Source organism: Malurus melanocephalus, unplaced genomic scaffold (genome assembly GCF_030028575.1).
Source record: "Malurus melanocephalus ecotype Western Australia unplaced genomic scaffold, MMel_1.1 scaffold_43, whole genome shotgun sequence".
Taxonomy (NCBI): domain Eukaryota; kingdom Metazoa; phylum Chordata; class Aves; order Passeriformes; family Maluridae; genus Malurus; species Malurus melanocephalus.
This window is the reverse complement of record NW_026623275.1, coordinates 2,710,540-2,727,721: the sequence shown is the minus strand read 5'-3', so window position 1 is coordinate 2,727,721 and position 17,182 is coordinate 2,710,540. Positions and strand designations below refer to the sequence as shown.

General features: G+C 40.9%; 1 protein-coding gene across 1 annotated transcript in view; it reads left to right on the top strand.

The window, feature by feature from the left end:
- SCAF8 (SR-related CTD associated factor 8) overlaps positions 1-10,971 on the top strand; it is an 88,796-nt gene extending 77,825 nt beyond the window's left edge. Inside the window, exon 21 of the mRNA XM_057364878.1 lies at positions 9,821-10,971. The gene's annotated coding sequence lies outside the window, so the exon portion shown is untranslated. The remainder of the gene's footprint in view (positions 1-9,820) is intronic.
- Positions 10,972-17,182: the final 6,211 nt, after the last annotated feature.

The window sequence follows — 17,182 nt, the reverse complement described above, 5'->3', positions numbered from 1 at the left end:
AAGTTGCCAAAATATTTTTAGTGCCAAGCCCTAAGCCCAAGACAGAATCAGACTGGAATTACTGACTATCTGATCAATAGCAGCTGAGGTCACAKAGGAACCACAAGTAATGACAAATCRTAACTTAGACCTAAAATAAGATTATTTAAGTAATTAACTAAAGCTAAATATATATAATTACATTTAAGTGTAGTCTGATATTTTCAAGCAAGTTTTAGGATATTTAGGAGAAGGTCCATGTTGTAAAATTCACCTTTCCTGGCTATTCATGCATTTCTAATTCACCAGGGGCATAATTCCTGCACTGCAGCAATTGGAAACATTATTTCTCCACTGCAAAGTGAGAACTGTGAAGGGCATGCGGGAAGCAGGCTGATGGTCCCCACTGAATGGCTAAGCCCAGGCAGAAGACACAATTATTAGACAGCAGAGGGGACACAGCAAACAGATTYATTCTGCAGTCTGACAAAACCCTGGCAAGCAACTGCAGGTGGGTGGGTACCATTCATCCAAAGGAGATGCTGCAAGATGGGGATAAAATTCAGTATTACAAACATGAAGTCAGGCATTCGATGAAATAAACACAGTTTCTGCAATTACTTTTTGGAGACAGCAAAACAAGGGAGAAAAAAATGTGTGTTTATTAGTTGTGTGATATTTCTGAGCCATTGGTGCAATACAGTTGTGTAAAAAAAARAAGAAAAAATAAAGGTGAAATGCTATCTTAGGACATATCAAGCAAGGTAACTCCAGCAGAGAAAGTTAAGTTATCAGTGTCTTCATCAAAGAATCATAGAATCACTTAGGTTGGAAAAAGCCCAACCATTAAGCCAGCACTGCCAAGTCTACCACTCAACCACATCCCTAAGGACCAGTTCTATATGTCTTCTGGATACCTCCAGGAGTGAGGACTCAACCACTTCACTGGGAAGCCTTTTCTAGTGCTTGATAACCCTTTCATTAAGAAAATTTTCCAAAGATCTGATCTAAACCTTTCCTGGTAAAACTTGAGACCATTTCTTTTTTCCTGTCACTTGTTACACTTGGGAGCAGAGGCTCACCCCACCTGGCTACAACCTCTTTCCATAAAGTTTTAGAGAGCAATGAAGTCCTCTCTGGGCCTCCCTTTCTCCAGGCTAAACACCCCCRGCTCCCTCAGGCACTCCTCACAGGACTTGTGCTCCAGGTCCTTCACCAGCTCTGTTGCCCTTCTCTGGACTTGTTCCAGCCCCCCAGTGTCCTTCCTGTAGTGAGGGGCCCAAAACTGAACACAACACTGAAGGTGTGGCCTCACCAGTGCCAAGTACAGGGGACAGTCACTGCTCTTCTYCTGCTGGCCACACTATTCCCRATCCAGGCCAGACTGCCATTGGCCTTYTTGGCCACCTGGGCACAGCTGGTTCATGTTCACTSAATGTTGACCAGAACCTGCGAGTTCTTTTCTTCCAGGGCACTTTCCAGCCACTGTTCCCCAGCCTGCAGCRCTTCCTGGGGTTGTTGTGACCCAGGAGCAGGACCTGGCACTTGGGCTTGTTGAACCTTATACCACTGGCCTTGGCTTATCGATCCAGCCAATCCAGATCCCTCTGCTGAGCTTTTCTACTCTCCAGCAGATCAACATTTTCACCCAGCCTGGTGTCATCTACAAACTGACTGAGAATGTACTTGATCCCATCATCCAGATCATCAGTAAATATATTAGACAGGACTGGCCCCAGTACTGRGCCATAGGGAATCCCGCTGATGGCTATTGGCCAGCTGGATGTAGCACCATTCACCACTGTTCTCTGGGCCAAATCATCCAGCCAGTTTTTAACCCAGTGAACAGTKCAGGAGCTCCTGTCCATGTCAGGAGCAGCCAGTTTCTCCAGAAGAATGTTGTGTGAAATTGTGTCAAAGGCTTTACTGAAGTCTAGGTAGACAATATGCACAGACTTTCCCTCATCCACTAAGCAGGGCATCTTGCCATGGAAGGAGATCAGATTGGTCAAGCAAGACCTGCCTTTCACAAAGCCACACTGGCTGGGCCTGATCCCCCAGTTGTCCTCTACATGCCATATRATGGCACTCAAGATGACCTGGTCCATGAGCTGCCCTGGGACCAAGGTCAGGCTGACAAAGCCTGTAGGTCCCTGGGTTCTCTTTTCTACCCTTCTTGTTGATGGGTGTCACATTTGCTGACTTCCAGCYATCTGGGACCTCACAGGTTAACCAGGACAGGTGATTAATGATGGAAAGTGACTTGATGAGGTCTTCTGCCAGCTCTTTCAGTATCATTGAATGGGTCCCATCCAGCCCATAGATTTGGGTCTGTCTAAGTGAAGTAGCAGGTGACAATTTCCCCTTAGGGAAATCATTCCCCTTAGCCTTACAGAGGCTTCATTCTGCTCCCTGACCATGTCTTGCAGCTCAGGAGTCTGGGTACCCTGAGAACCACTGGTCTTTCTATTAAAGACTGAKGCAAAGAAGACATTAAGTACCTCAGCCTTTTCCTCATACTTTGTTGCTATATTTCATCCCACATCCAGCAAAAGGTGGAGTTTCTCCTTCAGAAGCACTTTTTATCATCTTTTATAGCTGTAGCCACRTTAAGTTCTAGTTGGGTATTGGCCCTTCTAATTCTCTCTCTGCATAATCTCACAAGATCTGTAGTGCTCCTGAGTTCTCTGCCCTGTCTTCTGAGGGTTATGAACTTTTCCTTTCCTCCTGAGTTGTTGCCAAAGCTCTCTGTTCAGCCAAGCTGGTCTTCCTCCCCGCCAGCTCATCTTTTGACACATGGGGATAGCCTCTCCTGCACCTTTAAGATTTCTTTCTTGAAGGATGACCAGCCTTCCTGGATTCCTTTTCTCTTCAGGACTGCCTTCCAAGGGACTCTAACAATCAGTCTCCTACACAGAACTTTGTCAGATAAAGCCTCATCACTCATGTTCCAGTAAGATKAAATTGAAGTGGAAGATGCTCAGAGGCAAGCTAGGAAAAGAACAGGAAGCTAAGAGGCAAGATGATGTGAATAGGTGTTCACTTAACCCAGTAAATGGAAACTTGGGAAAGAGACTGTGAACACAGTCTCTAACTACCTCCAAGTAGTGCACACCTCAAAAAAGAGAAAATATCCTTTCTGTAAACACAAACTTCAGGGTTATAAATTGATCATGAAAATGTAGGCTTCAAATTGGGAAAAAAGATACTGTAGTYGTTAGAGCAATGAGCTTCTGGAATAGTAAGCAGACAGATGTTAAAAAGTAAAAAAAAAAACCAAAAAAAAAAGGAAAAGAAAAAGGATAGAACATGGACAGTTAATGCAGTTAGTGGAAAAAAATAGAAGTCTGCACACTGAGACCTTTCTGTCTCCTGTTCCCCTATTTAGTACCCCTCCTATTCCACATAGTAAAGGTCTATGAACTGTCTTTCATGCTCCAGAGTTTGCTGTCAGGTACCAGATRCTCATAGGTATTCAGTGAGATGAAGCACAACAGTAAAAAATGAAGAGACTTCAGGTGTGAGAGAGAAGAAAAATTCTCGGGATTCGGGTTGTCTCAAGATTGCCACAAGTCTTCAGTGTGTTACAGCCCTGACAATTTCCCAGAGAGGTGTAAGAGCTTCACGTCCATTTCAGGCTAGGGGTGCTGATTTGGCTTCAGCTCACTTCCTCTATGTTGCTGGAAGCCCAGCCATCAGCTACTGCTTTAAGACAGTACAGGGAGTTGCTATGTCCTGCTGGCAAACAATTTTTTAGCCAATTCCAGCTGATGCTCCATGATTGTGCAGTGACTTTTCTATCTACTTTGTCCCAGTGTGCCCAGTTATAGGAATGAACCAGCCCCACAAGTGGGAGGCAGTGACAGCCAGCTTAATTCTCAGGTGAAAGAGGTTCTGGTGCTGAGTCCCTCCCGCTGGCTCACGCCAGGGGAAAACAGACATTGGGACAATTCCATTCCCTAGGCCCCTGGCAGCAAACAGCTCCCTGAATCAGTCACAGGACCTGCAGGCTGCCCCARCTCCTGTAAGCCAGAGAGGTCCAGGTTATTTTATGGCTTCTCCTGCAAGACTGATGCAGCCTGGGAGCAGTCACACTGTCAGCTCCCAGCTCTCCCACGGGATGTGTGTCTGTGGTGGGGATGCTCTCACCATGCCTGGCAGCTCTTGGCACCACTCCACCCCAAGCTTGTCTTCACAGCTTCACCACATACCAGAAGGTTCTCTTGAACTGCCCSTGCTGCTTTTGTGGATGTGCCTTTGCCTTGAAGCAAACCAGAAGTGTTGCCGCAGTCAAGCTCAGCTGAGGAGAGATTAAGGCTGTTCTTCATTAACACCTTGAAGTGTTGTTTGCAGTTTGCAGCTCACACCGTCTGCCTTTCCGTAGCCACACCAATGAGCACTGTTTGGCTTGAATGTAGATGAAGTGTTCTAGCAAGTATGTCAAGAGTTGGCTCCTGCTCAAGTTTCAGTCACGTAAGTGTGTAGACTTACCCCCAAASAAACTTAAATCTTTCTCTCCATCATGGCAAGGCAGAGCAGGATAACTGCATTGGCCAGCAAAGCTGGAAGACAGTATATTTAGTTGTTTCTTGTCATGGAAAAACAAATATTCAGAATTTGTGCCTTCYAAGATTATGAGACTGGCTTTAAAATAGTGTAATCTTAAAATTAAGGCTCTAGAAATCCCTTTTATCTTCTCTAGAAATCTTCTTTTATCTTCAGACTCTTCTGACCCTGTCAGCACCCAAAGATCACATTTTTCACCTTTTCTTTGCATCTGTGAGCGTAGAAAAATTAATTAAAATATAAAAACTATTCATACATGAACCAGTCTCTTCAGAGGAAGCTTTGTCGTAAAACATCACTTTGTGGAGCTCTCATGAAACTCTCTGGAGCTTATGACACTGAATTTGATAAAGCCAAGGACTGAATCRGCCAAAGTTTGCACAGCTATGAAGAGGATATAGTTCAGATTTTAGAATTCTTGCTGGCAGGAGATACATATGGGGTAAAAAACACCAGGTATAGGTTACCTGAAAGAAAGAGAAAGTAAAATGGTCAGAGGGGACTGCAACTGTCTTGTGCAGTGCTGTATAAGCATTTTCAGACACACACCAGGGAAACTGCTTCAAGGCTCTGAAATTCTTCCTCCAGCCCAGAACGCACCCATTCCCATAAAAAGTTACTTGATCTAAGCCTGTATTTTGGAGGACTGGCAACTGGATTATCAGTTGGTACCCTAATCAGGTCTGACTTACAGAATGCAGTGTGCCACTGGACTGATCATTTTTAGCTGATACTGGATACACCTCCATATTCAGTGCAGAAAAGCTTTGAAAATTATTCAGATTTTTGAATCATGCTATGTAGGATTTTTTCCTAATGATTTTAAATTGTTTTAAATTATATACTATATAATTCTATATAGTATATAATTCTAATCTTCTATTTAAAGTGTACACTATTTTGAACTGTTTYGTGGGATTATTAAACTAGCAGATTTTTGTTAATTTTAAAATATACTTCTAAATAAATTGTCTAGGAATTTAGAGACTTTGTTATCCATTGCAATTAACTATAGTTTAAATTTGGCACCTTGTAACTTCCCTTTAGTCCTATATCCCCAATAACTTTATGATATCAACCCTCTTACATMTATTCCAGTAGTTAGTATTTGCCTGTTAATTTGTTTTAAAATGAAATATAATAATCTTTTTGTATACAGATACAGAAATAATATAGCAGTTCAGGTATTGAACATCACTACAATTTTTTCCCCCAAGACTTCTTAGGTTGAGTCATAGAAAATACCCTCATAATTTTCAGATCTCCTACTGCCTTTTCATGTATGACACCACAATATATGTAACATCAAATGTTATTGTTGTCTTGATAGAGGCTTCTCTAACATCAGGGACAAGAGTTTCATAATTTAATTCAAGTATTGCGATGATCAGCATTCCCATAGTGTAAAGCCTTAGACATTTGACCTCAAGGAACAAACAGATTGAGGTATTTCGTTATCAGTAATCTAGTCTTTACCCACAGACTTGACTGAAATTTAAAGTCAGTTATGTAGTCAGTATGCTGCTTGCTAAAATGAGGAAATTTTACACTTTCTATTGAACTCTGTTTGATAACCACAGTCTTAATTACGCTGAGTGTTACTAATTTTCCACCTGTCAGCCAACACACTAACACTGCACTGTCTAAATACAGACTCCTGATTCTCCTTTTGAAAGAAAGGCGTGGGACTCATCYCACTTTACTCTTGCAGCACATTTACACTGCAAAGCTGGCTGTTACGTCCCTGTAGCACAGATTGAGCACTGTGCACCCACACACCTCTCATGGCTGCTCCTGCCTCATGTGAGGCACTTAGACAAGCATGGCACAAATTCTCCTGCTATCACTGACTGGCTCCACATAACTGGTTGGATTCTGACATTTGTCATGGGTTTGCTTTTGTGGTTTGCAGAGAGAACAGTGATGATCTTTTAAGACAGGACTCACCATGACACATCTTTACATGTCAACAAGGTATCAGCTCTTCTGGTCCTGACTTTCAATTACATTTCTTCTGCCTGGACTTTCAGTTACATTTCTGGCTGAACAGTCTGTCTATATTTCCCTTTCATCATTCGCAAAATCTTGACTCCAGAAAAAAATCAGAAATCCTAGCCCTTTTGACAAAAAGACAGAAGTAATTTTGGTATCTATATGTCTAAAATTCTTGATAAAACTCTTAAATCTCTAAAATTTAAAATCCTTAGAGTTGTTCTCAGTAAGAGGCAGATATCTGCTTTGTCTCTGCATCAGGACTTTTGACTTCCTGTTACAAGCAGGTTTTTTGTGGGAGTCCTTCTCTGTCTTGGTGGTCAGACAACAGGCTGTACATCATGAGCAGACCTGGGTCAGTCTGGCTCACTCGTCCTTTATCCTATTTCCTTCTTTTCCACTGGAGAAAGCTGGRAGTCTCTCWRTCACCACATATTTTTTCAGAGGAARTCAGTCTCACTTTTCTTTCACTGGWAATCCAATGGGRTATATCCMTGAATATCAAATMAAATTTTGKGTTAATTGAAGGTGGGCTTTGTGTTTTATATCAGGCCTCCAGTTCTTCCAGTCCAAAAGGAACTGGTGACTCTGTTTCCACCTTGGAAACAAGTTCTTTCACTTTTGTGACTAGCACAGATAGCACAAACAAATATATCATAGAGTGAAAAGTGGAAAAGGTCTGCTAATAACTSAGATTAGGTAAGAAGAGTGATCTGTGTCTGCTGTATTAGTGGAATTGGCTCGTATCTCCATAAAGATTAATGTAAATGTTAACCTTTTCTTTGCAAGGCTCAATATGACCAGTCCTGCTTGTCTTAGCAGTCTTGTTTAGTGTGTTTCTGATCAAGAACTTATGCAAGATAAAGAGTAAACAATAATTTTGCAGCCTGGAGTTTTGTGAAGTTGTGCAACTGATTTGTTTCTAAATTGTAGTGGTATCTGTTTGTTGTTTTCTCAGTGGAGCATTTCATTGAACAAAACTGAATTTTAAAAGGTGGGGAAAGACTTCCATTAAGTCTAAATTGAAATATTTCAGTAAAGCATGTATTTCATAAAAGTAGCCATATAGATGGGAAATCAGTTGTTAGCAAGATTGTGTTACCACTTCAAATCTTTTCTCCATWGTGGTTCTATTTTCAAAATCTATACAATTCTTCTTAAAATATATTTGCCAATACTAGCAGCTTTATTTGAACAAGACTGTATGGCACAATATTTCAGTTGTTATTATTCTTATGTCTGCTAGGAAAACTAGTCCAGAATAAATTATCATTACATGAGTGCATAAATTATTTGGAAACAGTATACAAAGAGCAGTTCTCAATGATAYGCCATTAAGCAAAGTACTTACTTTTTTCCTTTTTCCAGTAATATTCTCACTGACAGCTCAGATGAATGGTTAGAACGTACACTTAATAAATAAATTCATAGAGGAGAACAGGCATGCTTGAATCAAGGCTGTGGAAAATGACGAAGCAAAGTAGTGGAGCAGTCTAGAAACTATCAGATTTCCGGGACTTAAATTAGAGCAAATACAGAATTGTAYGTAGAGCTCAACATAATCAGCTGCKCATGTAATGCAGGTGGGAAATTGGCCAAGCAGCAGTTCTGTAGAAATGACCTGGTCCCAGGCTGAACCTACGCTGTGGATGTGCTACTTCAAGCAAATCCAGGCTCCAGAAAGGGGAGTAACAAAGCATCAAATGTGATTGTTTTGCTTCAGCCAGCACTGATAAAGTCTCAATGAAGGGCTTCACCCACTTGCAGAAACTGCAGTTCAGGTAGGATCCAAGAAGAGATCAATCTGGGCTCAAAGATCTAAAGCACCTGAGCCTTCAAGGAAAGATTGAAGGTTTGTTTAGTGTAGRGTGGAGGAAAGGAAGACATCATGGACACCTTCTTGTAGCATTGGGTGACAGTGAAGAGTAAGGATTTAGCTGACATGTGTGTTGTCAGTAGAGGAAAGCAGTAACAGGTTAGATCTCAACAAGGATGATTTAGTATAAACATCAGGAAAAAAATGTAAGCATCAAGGAATGGTGGAGCCCTGGAATAGGTGGTGCAGGGGGAATTAATGGAATCTTCAACCTTACAGATGTTTAAAAATAGGTTAGATGAACATCAGCAGGTATCGCATTGGTCAGGGGTGGGTAAAGTGATCTCTCAAATCACCTGCTACCTCTCTGTGTTCCTTTAGTGATTTCTATTTATGTGATAATTATAAAAATAATAATTATACATTTAAAAAAAGTATTTTGGATGGCTCCACAAAATTTCAGGGTATGTAACCAAAAACTTAGCATTGGTTTTGGAATTTATTGCATGTTTTTTTTTTATTTGTATTAGATTGAAGCAATAATAATTTCGCCCATGTCAGTGCTGACTGAAAATTACTAGGGTCTGGTGGTTTTGTGAAYAGTGTTTGTGAAATAAATATGTGAACATAGTCAGATGCTTGTGGTGCTCATAAGAAATGCATTCATGCTCATAAGAAATTTTGGTCTTTGATCTATTCAACAGCCCATGGAAAAAGATGGACACCTTCTTGAGGTTACCTAGGGAGTGGGGTAATCACCCTCCAGAGGTATCACACCTCGAGGTGTATTGTTGGTCTTTCCTATCTTAGTCTGTGATACTGAGAGTGTGATTTTCTCTGGACTTCACAGAGGACTATCTGGAAAATTTACAATTGGCAGGAAATCAGAACACATCATGTAAAGGTCTGTTTTGACCTTTGGTTCTGTGAAGCCCATTCAATGAGTCATTTATGAAGGTTTTATAGTCATTATCAATACACAATGGACATGGCCAATATATGTTAGAGATAGTTCTACACCAAACTCTATATAAGTCACTTATTAACCTGTTGGATTCTTGCTCATTGTTTRTTAGTCCTTTAGATTGTTTACTCTGTGTCTTGTGTACCATGTGTGTGAGAGACAATGAAGCACTTTAAGTCAGAAAACCTACTATACAAAATTACTTTTTATAGGGATAATATTTTAATGACATTTTTTATGTACTAAGCTACTGGACTCTTRTTTTTTAAATAATGGTTTGTTTAATCCTGGTTAATGTTTTAGGARCCATACAGTTTAAGGCCTCTCTTCCTCATAAGCATCATGTGGCTAACAGAGAGACTGTAAAATTTATCCCAAATCTTTTCTTAATGAAACATTTGCTATTGCATGGCTTTAAAAAGTCTCATTTATAGGACTTTTTAAAAATTGGAATGACACTCCAGCAACCAGTGATGACTAGTTATTGTTCCTTTTGTCAACAGGCAAGATGAAGGAAGTTCTGGCAGCTTACCATGTCCCGGGCTCTGCAGAGCTAAGTGAGAAGTGCGCCCATGTTCTAGCACGCATCACATCACATCGATCTTGGGTCTGGAGTGCCACAAGGATCCCAGCGCTGCACTCTGACACGGCTCTGAGCACCTCAGTACCCCGTTTTTGACAGAACCCAGGGATGGCAATATTACACAGCCTGTCTGGGGCAGGTTTAATTTTATAAATTAAAGCAATAAACTCTATGAGTTTCTAGACCGTATTTGTGCTGTTGAGGATGATCTGCTCAGATGAACAGTTTTGCATCCATCAAAGAGACAGGTTCTTCTGCTGGACCAGAAGATGACAGTGGACTGTATATTGTAACTAATWCCATTTATAGCATCTCCTAGTGCAAATAATTGAAGAACAGGTTGCAAGAAAATCCTGTAGGGAATAAGACATGCTTTGTTTTGATCTACAGATTTTTTTAAAAGTTTTGGTTTTTTAAAGATAACCACTTTTACGTAACACTATGTGTGCAGTCTATGTGCAGCTCTTCACTGTGGCTATCTGTGTTCCAGAGATGATGAATTCCTTATAAGACACCTCAACCTTTTAACAGTTGTGGTGAATCCTTAAATTATGGAAGTGTAATGAAAATCTGGAAGGGAAAACTTCTAGGGCTTTTATTTGACTAGATGTCTCCAATTACTTCTTGTTAGTGTCCTAAAAGAAGAAGGAAAAGGCAGGAAGTAGAAATTAAATACAAAACCCCTCACATTGCATTTCTTTTTTTGGCATATGCACCTATCTAAATGTGTGTTTGATCTACTATCCATGGAGAGAGAAACAGCAAAAAGTTAGCTGAGCCATCACACAGAAGGTCTGTGGTTTTGGGCAGCATTTGCTAATTTTATCTCTTGAATAGCTATAGAAAAGAAGGAATATATATATGCCCCACGATATGTGAAAAGGACATACTTGCCATTCCTTTATTTATTTTTGCTCTTTCAAAAATTAAAGTGTCAGTTATTTGGAATGCTGTAGTCTGTGGTCTCTTTGTTTAGTGAGATCTTTCAGCAAAATCATTCCCATTACAGTGTAACTGCATGGTGACCACAGCTTTGGGCCTGTATAATAAAGATCTAAATCCAATTTTTTTTTCTTGTCATTTTCTCTATTTTTATGTTATATCTGCATGTCTTTAATAGGAGTCCTGCTCATTGCTGATCACTGGTTAAAAGATTTGGCAAAAAATGTTAGAGAGGAAGGTATTTGTATTGGTTAAATCTTGTTCTCCTTTGTATTATTATTTACAACAGATTAGAGGATACAAATACAAAATGTAAGCAAATCAAAAGAGAGGCTTAAATTCAATTTGCATATGAGCCCCTGGGACTATGAGGAGATCAGGCTCTTAGCATCCCASATTTAAGGCCATGCTCAAGCATTTGGCATCTGGTCTCTATTAATTAATAATCCTGGGAAGGTATTGGAGGAAAAAGCTGCAGAAAAGTTGAGTCTAAGCTGGCTTTGATTTGCTGTGTATGATATATTGTGCTGAACACACAGCTGTTCTGTACATCAGAATTCAAAARCCAGTCAGGTTCTTTTTRCTTCCCCCTTCTTATTTCCTTCTCCAAAGAYAAAATTTTAAACTGTAAGAATGTTCTTCATGTAGCAATTAAGGTTGTGTGAGCAAAAACTGCACATTGCATTTCAAAAATTAATGTGGTGCTGACAAGGCTATCTTAGCCATGCTACATCATAGCAGGGGTTTGCCCCACTATGTTTAGCTCATAGGAAACATCTCAATTCACCTCTGACCTTTGAAATCTTTTAGTTTTGCACCACTGTTTTCCTGCATCTGATGTAGTCACATATGGATGGCAGAGTTCTCAATGCTGTGACATCCGTACAGGTGCATTTAAACACAAATTGGGGCAGACAGCAGCGTCTCACTGCAGCTCCCTGATKGATTTCAGCTAATCTAAGGCTGTGCTCCTGCTCACCTTCTGCCCCGCTCACACCTTCCCACAACCTCTCTCAAAGAGCTGCACACCTAAGAGGCTTCCTGGTCGGACTGAAAATATCCTTGTGTAAGAATTTAGCTCATGTTCCAGCTCTGACACCAGGGAGAGGGTGGGAAGGAGCACCTTTTTATCAGCAGTTTAATTTTAGGCTGGCTTACATAGATAGAAGATCCATGTCCTTAGGTGCCTGTGTGAATTAACTAATTTTATTACCTAAACTTTCAGCAYATTTCTTCCCTATGGCTAAGAGGTGTTCCTTAATTCAGTAACACCACAAAGAAAATAAAGCACTGGAAATTAACTCAATCCTTAGAAAATAACACTAGTGGTGTCTTTAAAACTATCTGTGTAGTGGCAGTGTTTGGGGTACCAGAAAAACATAATGCCACAAAAGGAATACGTTCTTGCCATTCAAATTACTCTGAATGTCAAAATTTTTTCAGAAAAACAGAAGTGAAAGCTGTGGGCTGTAACAGTACCAGGGCAGCACAAGCCTGCAGTGCTTGCAGACCCTTCGCTGTTAATGAGATTTATGCTCAGTATGTGGACAGCTGGACCCACCAGAACTGTACATGCTTGAGCTTGACCATGGCACCATTTGAATATGAATGACAAGAATGAATTGCCCTGAGAGCAGGGCCTTATTTTGGAGAAATGGCTTTTTGTCTGCACCAGCGRCTGCTGAAGTTTGACTGTCCTGTTGGGTGAACTTTTCTGATGAGATGTGTGACTGTTGCCCATCTGTTGAAGGAGTGATTAAAAACCAAAACACAACAAAACAGGCAAACCTCTTGGTACTCCAGTAGGGGCAAAGGTTGAAGCTTTTTGTTCTTTGGATAAATCTCCCTTTGAGAATGCCTCTCTATGCTTTCCCTTGGCATCTGGACAAGCCCTTCTTTGTGCAGAGACATGAATATGGAGAGACCTGCAGTGCACCCGTCTCTTCAGCCAGCTTCAAAGGAAAGTTTCAAAAGTCATTATTTTCTGGCARCTTTAAACATCTGAATGGGGGCCGTGCTGGCTTTACAAACAGTATTAGCTGRCTTTGATGACTTGAAGCAATTCAGCATTTGTACAATTAGAACAAATACTAAATGTGGACTGTGCAGCTTAGCAGGCAAGAGTGTTGGTTTTGCTGACTGAATGTAATGTGTGAATATGTACTTCACATTCAAATAAGATTGTCTTAAGTAATTTCCTTAGCAGACAATAATCCATTCCAAGAACATCTGTTCAGGGCCCAGACCTGAAATAAATTGTAGGTTTAGAGACAGGTCTTTTGTCCAGCATTGTTTGAGCACTAGACATGTAAGAAACAGTTGACTTGCCAGGTCGCAGCTGTGATTTCGATGACAACGTTTGAGCATTTCTCTGGTACAGCTGAGCATGCCAGATCTTCTTACCTGTGACTGCAGTGCTGTTCCTGCTGCCAGTCTGCATCGCTGTGGCAGCACAGGCTTTTACAAACATCAGCTTGCTTTGGATTGCTTWCAGTTATATTCCCTTGGGTTTGAACTATATGTGTGTGTACATGCTGCTGTTGATTCATCCTACATGTGCATGGGAAACCCCACCAGTATTATCAAATTGTCATTTGTTAACTATTACTCAAAAAAGCATACGGTTTTTAGAAACTGTGACCATATTTCATAGCAATTCTCTGTTGCAACCTTCATCTTGAAATCTAGGTTTAGTTTGGATATTAGGACAAAATTCTTTACCGTGAGGTGGCTGAGGCACTGGACCAGGTTGCCCAGAGAAGCTGTGGGTGTCCCATTCCTGGAAGTGTTCAAGGCCAGGTTGGATGGAGCTCTGAGCAACCTGGTCCAGAGAAGTGTCCCGGCCCCTGACAGGGGATTGGAACTAGATGATCCTTGCAATCCCTTCCAACACAGTCCATTCTATGTTTCTGTGAAATCTTGTCAAATATTAACTAAGGAAGTCTCACAGAAGTTTGCAGGCAGTGTATCATTTATTTTAATGTGTAAGTAGATAAACCAAGTCACCAGAGAGTTAAGTAACTTCATTGATACTTCACAAGAAGTTTCTTCACTGCAATCAACAATRAACAAAACTAATGATCATGTAAGAAAGCCAACATCATAAGAAGTTATGATTTTTCTCACTCCCTGTTGTGTTTGTCTTCTACATTAAGAGAGCTCCTCTGTCAGCACCTTCACTTCACCTCAACTGCTCTGAGAGTTCTGTACCCATCCCCTCTACATCTTGCARGAAAAAATTATGTTGTATTACTCTRTGTGATAACCTTAACTGCCCTCCAGGAATTGCTGTGAAGGGCCAGATCTTATCACTGTTTTCTTAAACTCYATGTCAGAGCTGGAAGTTCCACTTTTCACTAAGGCTCCCCATTGCCAGCACAGAGCTTTAAAATATTTTCTACCTTTGTGTTACTACCACTAGATATAAACAGAAAAATGTTTGATCAACTTCAAAAGAAAAAMCAAAGTGAAGAAGTTGCCACCTTCCAAGTCAAAGGGAAACAGGTGAAACAATTCAATGAAACATTGCTGAATGTAGAARCAGGAGGCAGTGGCTGCAGAGGGCTGTGGGAGCTGTGTCCTGCCTGACCTGCCTGCAGGGACCTGCTGCCAGGGCWGCTGTGAGGCAGAAGGCACTGTCCTCCCATGGCCCCACAAGGCACATTTCATGGCAGACAACTTTGGCAGTAGAGGAAAAGCTTTTCCTAGCTCATCATTACTCCTAGGGACARCACAGCCATCACAGGCACTGAATGAGACCAGGGCTGAAACTGTCTGTATTGGCAATATGCTGCATTTTAAACAAATAATTAATTATTGTACTGAATTCCAGAGGTGTGTGGTGGATTCCCTGTCAGTGGGAATACTTAAGTCAAGTTTCGTGGTTATGTCCTGGTGCAGGCAGAAGGGATGTGCTTGATGTGAGGGCTGCTGCTGATACATGCTCTGAGGAGAATCAGAAGCACGTCAAAGCTGGTGATCAGAATGACCTCAAACTCTCTGTTCTTTAATCCCAGACTCCTTTCACAGCCACCACCCTGGTTTTACACCAATATTCACTTTGCCTCCAAGCGAGAGAGTTCATGCTCTGTCTCCATGGGAAGCTGGCAGTGCAGGTCTCTAAACAGCGGGTGTCAGAAAAATAGCAGTTGCAGTTGTACATTGTAAAAGTCAGCCAAATAATGACGTTTTCTTTAAAATCACAACTGTGTAAGTTCAGACTGAGCAACAAMAAAAAAAAAAAAAATCCTTACTCTTGTTTAGGCCCAAAGCTTCCCATTAAATCAATTTTAAACTGGAAAATTAGCAACTAGATGTTTGATACTGGTGAAACTGATCACCTTCAGTAAAATTCTGAAAGCTAGCCAAAACCAGAAGAGTGTTTACTTGTTTATGTACAAGAAGTTTTTTTAAAAAAAATGGCCAAAATTATATGTGATATCCAGCTTCCTACCACAGAAGTGCTATAAAATACATTTGTTAGTCTTACTTTTGTTGCACTGAAGTGTCCTGTGCTATACAGATTTGGATGGTTTCAGGAATTCTTCCCAGAGCCTTATGCACAACAGATTTTGTCAAGTGGATTTCAAATCAAAAGCCTCCACAGGGCCCAGGTTCTGCTGTTTGGTTTATTTTGGTTTTGTTTTTATTGTTCATCAATGAAAGACCTGCAAAAATAAGTGTCAGCATGTAGAAGTGAGTCCAGGTAGGCCAAGGCAGAGAGCTGTGTGCTTTCCAGCTGTGGGACCCTGTCTGATGTCAGACACCTCTCCCACTCCCCAGCAGTGGGTATATGAAGCAACTCAAAGGTGCAGTTCTGAAGTTTCTCTCTCAAAAGCCCTGTTCAAAATCGTGCTTGGTTCTTCTGACTGATGTGAGGTGCAAATACCTTGGCTTTCTTTAGCTTGGGTGAGAACTGAAGCACTGGCAGACCTGGAGAATAGGCTTTCTGAAGAAGTCAAGCCACAAGTTGGCAGAGATGGGACTTGTCATGTTTGTTTCCTAAAATCACTCCTTTCCACAGCAGGGGAAGCAGGAACGGTCTGTAGTGTAAGTAAAACCATCCCTGCAGAGTTTGAACAATTATTGTYATCTCTGTCTGGAAGACACTGAAAGGAACCTTTTCTGTTGTTACTGGGGTTTTTTTTGGGTCTTTTTTGGAAAGGATATTGTGTACGCCAGTTCTTTTTCCATGGGCATTCTCACAGCCTCCCTGTGTTCACCAGAGTGACAYAGTAAGAGAAAGGCTTGCTAGCACAGCTTTGAAATTGTTATCATCTCTTCACTCAGTAATGCAGCTTAACTTCACATAACTGATTTCAAGTGCTGTTACAATAAGAAAAGCATGGCATTTACTTAGTTGTTAATATAAGAAAAGGGTACTCATTCCTATTCCAGCTCCACTTTTCAGGCAGTTTTACAGCCAACTTCTGCAGGGAATACCAGAGCAGTGATTCATCGTTAAGGGCAATCCATCCCACCTCCAGGCCAGAACACTGGGTTTCCCAAATGTCACAGTTTATAAAATACAGTCGGTGATGAGGCTCCATTTTCTGTGCTGTCAGTGTTATGTGTTTGTTCTTAAGAATTTCCAACCCAGAGATGGGGATTATTTGTTTTTTATTTATTCATAGACATAAATTCAGGAGCTCCAGAAGCACTAAACAACAGATATTAGGTGATAAATCAAAGCAGTCTTGGAAAGCATTGTGTGCCATGGCAGAGACAATCAATAGCAGAACCTGTACATAGCAAATTAATTCTGTAATGAATTACATTGCAGGCCCTGGGCCCTTCTTGTGTGTAATCACTTCACTATCTCTTCCAGTAATAGTACAGAGTATGCACCTGAACTGATTTGTAGGATATATTTGTGCTAAGAATTACACACTGAATTCCTGCAGCTCAATTGCCTCTTGAAGTTCACGGCAAAGCTTTCACAAACTGCTGTGGGACAAAGGCTCAGTTCAGGATGATAAATAGATATCAGTGCACAGCAGAGACACAAACTGCTATGCAGAAAATCATGGATATTTGCCACATATGGAAACTCTCATCTCATTGTGTGAGCCAATGTAGAAATGGCAATTTGAGGGAGAAAAGAGTGTCCTGGCTGATGAAGATATCCATATCCTGTAGTGTGTACAGTCACATAGCAGGTTCTTTCCCTAGTTAAGTCAAGGGGAATCAATTAGTCCTAAAGTGCAAGGCTATCAACAACCAAACACAAAAGACACAAGGAACAAACGCAGAGATACAGAATGGCACAATTCATTTTTCTGCAATAATTATATTTCTAATCTTTCTGTACCCCAAAACAAAAATTCAGTTGTCAGCCTAA